Consider the following 9,222-nt stretch of genomic DNA (forward strand, 5'->3'; position numbering starts at 1 on the left):
TAAATTTAAGGTGAGACCAATGAGCACTTGTGCTGAGGCTGTGCCCAGAGCACAAATGGAGAGGCTGTCTTTGGTTGGAAATGCTCACATTTCAATTGAACCAGAGTCCCCTGGGTAAGGGACATTTAAAAGAGTGCCTGCACTCATTCTCTAAATTGTGAAGGTCAGTTGCATGGACGGACCTAATTTTAATGGAGAGTGCATATTGGGTCTCAAGAAAATATCTTTTGGTTCAAGATGTAAAATACTGTTCTTGGCTCTTATTCGTATACTGATCCTTTTTAAAAATGATTGTTTTCCATTTACTGCTCTCCTGAATATTTGCACTTGAAATCATGACTTGATTGATTTTTCACTCTTGTGGATTTTCCAGCAAACAAAGGGGTGTGTCTGTATTCAGAATCTTGCATTTTTAGAGGCTACAGAGTTAAAATACTGTCTTGTCTGGTGCCCAACTTTTCTAGGTGGCACGTTCTTCCCTGAGAACCCATGCCACTTGAATCTCTCTACTCACACTGAGGTTGACCTCGATCATCAGGCTCTGGGATGTGTATTGCCTGTAAGAGCAGCGGGGTTGGTGATGACCATGGCCCAAGATCGGAAAAATCCTAGCTGCATAAGGCTAGTAGGGGGACAATGTAGACTGGAAACATTCAGGTCACATGTGCATAAATAAAATGAAAAGCTAGGATTAGAACCTGTCCTTTGGATCCAGCGCCTGGTTTACCCTTTCCTGACCTTCAGAATTTGGACTGAATGGAACCCACTGCCACATGATTCATTTCCTCACGTTCATGAATTTCTGTTGGACGTTGAAGTGATTCTCAGAATCCAGAAGCATGAGGGGATACCCTCAAGGGTGGAGTGGGTGGAAATTGGAACTGAATGGTTCATAGAGGAGTTGGACATTTGAGGAATTATCAACCCTAACTCCTTGGGACTAATCTGGTATGAATGCTTGTCAAAGATGTTGCTTCCACACAAAGAAAACTACTAAGTACTAAGAGGAGGTTAGTTGGGAGGTGTCAGGGTGTACAGGAACATAAATAAGGGATCTTGAAGAGTGTGAGGTTTGAAGGTATCTTGGGGTCCAATTTCTAATTGATGGTTTCAAAAACTATATCCTGCCCACTCTCTAGGGCACAGGACATACAGGAGCCCAAGTCAGGGGCTATGAGGGGCAGGAGGGAGAGAACACTGAGCTCAGAAATCCTTGGATTTCCTTTGATCTTTCCCACACACCTCTTGGGGAAAACCTGCTCTCACTATAGACTAACATGCTTATGATTTCAAACAAAGGGTTAACCTACAATTGGCTCAGAATGAAGAGGGGAGTCTGATCTTCATCACTTTCTGTTTATAAGGCCAGGGCTCCCTCACATGCAAATTATTCTCAGGCAATAGAGTATAATTTTGCCCTTAGGTTGGGAAAGCTATCAGATCTCTTCAGACAGGGCTGCAGGTCTCTTGGGAATTAGAGCTGTGGTGTAAAGATGCTATTGCTGTGTGTTCTCCTGTGCCTGATGACAGTTCCCCAAGGTGAGAGATTCAGATATCCAACCTGGGTCTATGGGGATGGTTGTGACTTCAAGAGAGTGACAGATACCGTCTCTTCTTGTTTGCAGGAGTCCTGTCCCAAGTGCAGCTTCAGGAGTCCGATCCTGGACTGGTGAAGCCCTCCCAGAAACTGTCCCTCACCTGCACTGTCTCTGGTGTCTCCATCACAAGCAGTAGTTACTGCTGGAACTGGATCCAACAGACCTCAGGGAAGGGGCTGCAGTGGATGGGAGAGATATGCTATGATGGTAATACATATTATAACCCATCCTTCCAAAGCCGACTCTCCGTCACCAGAGACACATCGAAGAATCAGTTCTCTCTGCAGCTGAGCTCCGTGACTGCTGAGGACACGGCCATATATTACTGTGCAAGGAGCACACTGAGGGGAAGTCAGTGTGAGCCCAGACACAAACCTCCCCATACAGGGGAAACACTGGGCAGCAGGGGGAGCGCAGGAACCACTGAGCACAGATACCCAGTCCTGGACAGGCACAGATGGATGACAGGGAGGATTTCCTATTGGAATTAGGGCCTTTTTTTCTTTGCTGTCAGCATTCCCAGAGACAATTTTGCCTTTTTCTTTTTTCTCTTTCTCTAAATTTTCTCCTTACTGCAAGATTAAAAGGAAGAGCTAGCATTCTCTGTTTGCAGTACTAATATTAAAAGTGACACTGAATCTTCATTATCATCCTATATGCCCCATTTCCCTTTGTTAGAATCAGACTATCATTCTCACACTCTCTGTTACTCAAAATCTCTTGACAATGAAATACAGGAATGTACAGATTCATGAGTGCAATGCATGATTTTAAGTGCCCTGAGCTCATTGCTCTATGACAGTGCATGGTCAGATCTCTGGAGGTGTCTGTCTGCATTATTCCCTGTGCATTGTGGGTAGTGATTGACTCATGTTCTCTATGTCTGAGAAAATAATTGTGGAGACATCTGGGTCTAAACTTGTGACCTGTCCTTAGTGATCTTGCTACACATTGTCTCCGTTTATGCTGAAGCAAGGGTTCCAGGCATAGAGAGACACCTGACCCTGACAAGAGGTGAACTGAACAGACCTCTCTGGTGGGCAGATTCATTAATAAGGTCATTCTTAGGCGTCACAACGAAGGGAAAACTTATTGGAAGGACAACCTTGATTCCAAAAGATAGCAAATGAGTCACAAGAGGAGGAAATTGCAGACTAATATTTCAGAATGCTCTTTATTCTCAACTGAGAGTAGGGAGACTTCTCATATATTTTGAACAGGTGATCAGGGGAACCGTTTCCTAGAGAAAGGACATCCTGTTTGGCAGAGTGTCACCAACATGAGGAAAACTCTCAGTTAGAAGCACAAACAGAGTGGCTGCAAAAGTGGTCTCAAATTTAAGAGTAAGTGAGGATGGTCCAGGACTTGGCAGTTTAGTTATTTGTTCTGTTGTGCACAGAACCATTGTGAGTAAAACTGACTCAAAAGCACTCAGCAACATCTTTGATGGATTGAGGTGCAGAAAATTGAGATCAATTTGGTCAGTCAAGTATAATTACTTAAAATTATCATAAATTATGTCATTTTCTAAATTCAAAAGTTGTTAAAGTTATTTAACATTTAAAGTACAACAAACATACCATTTCTAATGAAGTTATAGCTACATGCCTTGCAAATAATTAGGAACTCCAAGTGCAATAAATAAGTAATAAATACTATAAATAAATAAATATTATATAAAAGTCCACTCTCCCTGGTGGCATAGAGGATGTCACATTGGGATGCTAAGTATAAGGTCAGCAGATAAAATCCACCAGCCATTCCGAGGGAGATGGATGAGGCTCTCCAGAGTTTTACAAGGATTGCAAATTATATAATCCAAATCCAAAGGAGGGAATAGTGTCGGAGCTTAAACTGTGAGATTCTGACATGCAGAAGGCTGTGGAAGACAGAGGAGACTCAAAACACACTTGCAGGATCTTCACAGGGAATGCACCTCCAGTGATTTCCCTCTCACCATAACCGAGGGATGGAACAAGCTGGCGGTCAGAGAGAGAGTATTGAAGAGATGACTATAGAAGGTTAAAATGACTCATCTGAATTTGACGGTTAAAAACTTGCCATTTGATCTCCCCTTTGATATACTCTGTAATTAATCTGGGTTATAATATTTTCTGGTTTTGTTTTATAAATTTAGGGTTTATTTCTGCTGTGTTTAATCATTGTTGGTAGCATTTTTTACTCTTTTGACATCTTTTTCTATGTTTCTCAATTTATGTAGTGCAGAATGGGTGAGTCTACGGAGACAATAACTAGAATAAGGTTTCCTGGGGGCTTCAGCAAGAGAGATGGGGAGTAAAGGGAAGTTAATACAAAGGAGTTCAACAAGGAAGAACATGTTTTCTAACTGATTGTGGCAGTGATTGTAAACACTGCTTGCATCATTGAACTATAGAATGGTATGATGTCTGGATTAGATCTTAATAAAAGGATTTTTTAAAAGAAATAAAATATTAAAAGATATTAGTTGCAGGACAAATGTAAAACATGTTTTGGAATACTGTTAAAATTATTTTAATAAAATAGTGCTTCACATTAAATAATAAATATAACATTGATATAATGTTGCCTAATATATATCTCATTTAAATGTTTGCCAATTTCTCAGTTAAAAATAGTTACAGTGCCTAAGACCCTAAGGAGCAGTTCTACTCTGCTCTAGATGGTCACTGTGAGTCAGAATGCACTTGCTACCAGTGGGGTATAGTCATTGAACTTCCAATAGCTGGTTTGTTTTCTGTGTATTCTGTATTTTGTTTAATCATATGTAATACTATCATCAGGAATTGTTCTTTTTCCCCATTATCTTGGTTTCCATAGAATTTCCTACATTGTGTTTTCAGGAAAATGATGCCATCTTTTTCTGTGGCATCATTTATGGTATTATAATATCTTTATTAACATTTTGGTGGTTTTCCTTTTAAATATATATTTTTTGGTGTACTTCAATTTACAAGGTAGCTTGATAAAAATAATGATATTTTTCCTTCCATTTGTATTTTTCCCTTCTTTTATAGTGTAAGGATGTCTTAACAGTATATTTCTGTTAAACCAATGTCTGAGGTCACCAGCAAAAGCACAACTTACACACAGGCATTGGATGCAACAGCAGTTTGCTCACACAGGGAAGAGACAGATTCGGCTCATCATCAGGAGTAGGCACCAGTCTCCACAGTCAGCAGTCTCACTCTGCGGCCAGTGTTGGGATGGAGGTTAGCAAGCATCTCTTGCTTGTGCTGCAGTTGAAGAATTGTTCCCTCCTCATGAGCAGAGATAACGAAATACGGTTGTGCTATGAGGTGGAATCTACTGGAAGGCAGTGAGATGATTTTGCTGTTGTTTTGTATATTCCATGTAATGTGTGTAACAATCAATTTGGGGAATGTTAGCACGTGTTCAGAAGAAGGTAGAAGAGGTATGTTGTAGGATGCCAGCGACTAAAGAGTGTTTTGGGATCCAGAACCCTTGGGAAAGGCAATCAGACAGCAAGGTTACATTCCAGTAGCCAGACTGACATATTTGGTCCTAAGCACACCTGGGTCTATTATGGACTCTGGGGAAGGGCAGCAAACTACACTTGGACTGCCTGCTTCCTCAATTTCCAATTCCTATTTTGGTTTATCTCAGATGTATTTTGTCATTGGGGGTAACATTCTTGAATTTTTGTTCTTTGTTTTTCTGTTTTACATTAAATGAAACCTGGAATTGATGAACATATAGAGGTAGCAAAGAGAATAAGGAATTCTGGGGCCTACAGTGAGGGGTGAGAGAAAATGGAGCTGATGCCAAGTAATTCAAGAAGGAAGAGAGTATTTTGAAACTAATTTTGGCAGAAATTGTACAATATTTCTTGATGCAATTGAACTATGAATTGATATGATTATTAGCTCCAAATAAAATGGTTTTAGGAGTAAAAATGAGAAATATTTAAAATATTAAATAAATACTATTCCATTGTTAATTTTTAAATGCAAATTTCTGCTTATATCATAATCCCTTTTCTGGTTCAATATTTTAGTTTGTTTTTTTAAGTGTTGTTGTAAAAGGAAGGTTTTCCAACTCAGTTTCTGATTATGTGTGAAAAAATTATCTTTCACTTTTTAACTAATTTTTCTCATGGTACATGTATAGGCAACAAAATACTATTTTCAACATTCTTGTCATGCATAATTCTGTGGCATTAGATTATCATTGTGTTCAACAATCGCCAACAGCTGTAAAATTTCCTATCACACACATCAAAGAAACCCATGAAAAAGAAGTCTGACTAGACAATTTCCTCCTTAACATGGAATAGAGGGATATGTCTGATGAGAGCACATGGGAGCAAGTAAATGGGGAGGAAGAGAGAGTGTAGCACATCCTGGCCCACTGAGCCTTGAGGACTACATTCCCATTCAGAGCAGCCAATCCACAGAGAAGAACATATGGCCAGCCCCACTATGAGACATGACATCCCTCGCTGACTCATAGCCCTACAGGGGACAACACTGGAAACATAGTGCGGGAATTGTGCCCGATCTGATCGCACCACACGGAGGTAAAACACAAAGGGCGTGCAACAGGACACTAAGGAGAACAGAGCAACGAAGTCCCCAGGGAATATCAAAAATAGCCTTTGGGGCCAGGGTGTGGCACCCTGTCAAACCCCACCAGAAAACACTCCTAAAGGCCCACAAACAGTCCTTGAACTAACTACATGCTTTTCTTTGTTGCTGTTGTTGTTTTCTTTTCTTTTTTTGCTTTGTTTTCTCTGTCTTGTTGTTGTGCATGTTATTATTTCCGCACGTCCGTCTAAATAAAATAGGTTGGATAAACAATCTGGAGGAGAAAACAATGAGACCGACAGTTCCTGGGGGACATGGGAGAGAGGGAGGTGGGTGGAAAGAAAGTGCTGTTAATAAACCCAGGGACAAGGGAACAACAAGTGATCCAAATCGGTGGTGATGAGAGTGTAGGAGGCCTGGTAGGGCGTGATCAAGGGTAAAGTAACAAAGAGGAATTACTGAAAACTAAATGAAAGCTGAGCATGATAGTGGGACAAGCGGAAATGAAAGGAAATAGAGCAAACAACTGGGAGGCAAATAGGCATTTATAGATGTCTAAATAAAGGCATGTACATATTTAAATATATTTATATATGAGGATGGGTAAATAGATCTATGTGCATATATTTATAGGTTTAGTATTAAGATAGCAGATGGATATTGGGCTTCCACTCAAGTACTCCCTCAATGCAGGAATACTTTGTTCTATTAAACTGGCATTACATGATGCTCACCTTCCCAACAAGATCATTGAAGAGAAATGGTTGCATAAGCAACTATGGTGAAGAAAGCTGAAGGAACCTGACTATCAAAAAGATCTAGCATCTAGAGTCTTGAAGACTTGAAGGTAAACAAGCAGTCATCTAGCTGAGAAGCAACAAAGCCCACATGGAAGTAGCACAACAGCCTGTGTGATCATGATGTGTCAAAGGTATCAGGTATCAGGCATCAAAGAATAAAAATCATATCATTGTGTGCTCACCTCCCCGATACAATCGCTGAAGACAAATGGGTATATAAGCAAAAGTGGTGAAGAAAGCTGATGGTACCCGGCTATCAAAAGATACAGCATGTATGGTCTTAAAGGATTGACGGTAAACAAGTGGTCATCTAACTCAGAAGCAACAAGTGCACATGGAAGAAGCACACCAGCCTGTGAGATCATGAGGTGTTAAAGGGATCACGTACCAGGCATCAAAAACAAAATAAATCATATCATTGTGAATGAGGGGAAGTGCAGACTGGGGACCCAAAGCCTATCTGTAGGCAAATGGGCATCCCCTTATAGAAGGGTTGGGGAGAGGAGACGAGCCAGTCAAGGTGCAGTGTAGCAACGATGAAACATACAACTTTCCTCTGGTTCCTATGTGCTTCTTCCCCCCCACCCGACTATTATGATGATCCCAATTCTACCTTACAAATCTGGCTAGACCAGAGGATGTACACTGGTACAGAAAATAACTCAAAACACAGGGAACTAAGGACGGATGATCCCTTCAGGACCAGTGGTGTGAGTGGGTATACGGGGAGGGTGGAGGAAAGGTAGGGTGGAAAGGAGGAACCAATTACAAGGATCTACATATAACCTCTTTGCTGAGGGATGGACAACAGAAAAATGGGTGAAGGGAGACATCGGACAGTGTAAGATATGTCAAAATAATAATAATTTACAAATTATTAAGGGTTCATGAAGGAGGGGGAGGGGGAGCGGAAAACGTGAGGAGCTGGTATCAAGGGCTCAAGTAGAAAGCAAATATTTTGAGAATGATGATGACAACAAATGTACAAATGTGCTTGACACAATGTATGTATATATGAATTGTGATAATAGTTGTATAAGCCCCCAATAAAATGGTTTTTAAAAAATCCATGGAATAAATAACACTATTACTTTCTTTCTTCAATTATTTTGAATAGAAGTATACTTTAAGTCATTTTCTCTTCCTGTGGAAAGAATGAAGCCTAAACTCTTGTGTTAGTCTGGGTATGAAAGTTATACTCAGTACAACTTGGACCACAAAAGTATGTGGCACAATGATTAAATGCTCAACGTTTAGCCAAAAGGTTGGCAGTTCAAAAACACTCAGTGACTCTGTTGGTTAAAGACCTTATAACTTTCTCCCATTAGTATTTCAGAAAAGAAAATCCTATTCAGACAGTTCTTCTCTTTATTGTTAGAGACTTCTTTATGCGTCTCTTACAACCATACTGCAGTCATACAACCTTGGATGCTTAAAGTTCTATAAATATGCAGACAAGACATTTGCTACCAATAACTATCCAAGACACAGTGAACTTCAACATAAGAGCAATTATAAAGACAGTATCTTCTGTTACATGGTTCCCTTTGCTAGGTGTAGTTTCCTGCATAGAAAATACACCATTTCCCTAGCACTGCTATACAACCCGGGAAGAATGTTGTGTGTTTTGATTTCTTTTTTATTATGTTAGTGCCACAGAGTTAGATCCAATTCTCAGTGATTCAAAGTACAACAGAACTAAACAATGCCTCCCTCAGCACCATAATCACAATGGATATTTTGAGCTCATGGTTACAGCCACTGTGTCAGTCTATCTCATCATGTACCTTGTTCTTCATTGATCTCCTAACTTTATCATGGTTGATGTTTTTCTCAAGGAACAGGTATCATAACTTTACAAGAAACAAAGTCTCACCATCCTTGATTCGAAGGAACTCGCTGGCTGTACTCCCTTCAAAACATATCTGTTTGTTTTATTGCCAACGCATCCCACAGTACTTTCATCATTAATTTTGAACACCATAAGTCAAAGGCCATAATTTTTTCTATGGTCTTCCTTATTCATGGTCCAGAGTTCATATTTATATAATAATATTGAAAATATCCTGATTTGGCTTCTAAAAGTGACATTTAAGAAACCCTGTGTGTTAGACAGGGTTCTCTAGAGAGATAAAACCAAATTCTTGATAATATAATATATTTATTTATAAAGGTAATTAATATATAACAAGAAATGAAATGTTAAATCATAAAGATAATTAGATATATAACGAGAAATGAAATGTTAAATCATATACAGATAAATATACAATCTTA

The sequence above is a fragment of the Echinops telfairi genome, unplaced genomic scaffold (genome assembly GCF_000313985.2).
Source record: "Echinops telfairi isolate 266 unplaced genomic scaffold, ASM31398v2 ScPeMD7_7456;HRSCAF=8494, whole genome shotgun sequence".
In the NCBI taxonomy this organism is placed as follows: Eukaryota; Metazoa; Chordata; class Mammalia; order Afrosoricida; family Tenrecidae; genus Echinops; species Echinops telfairi.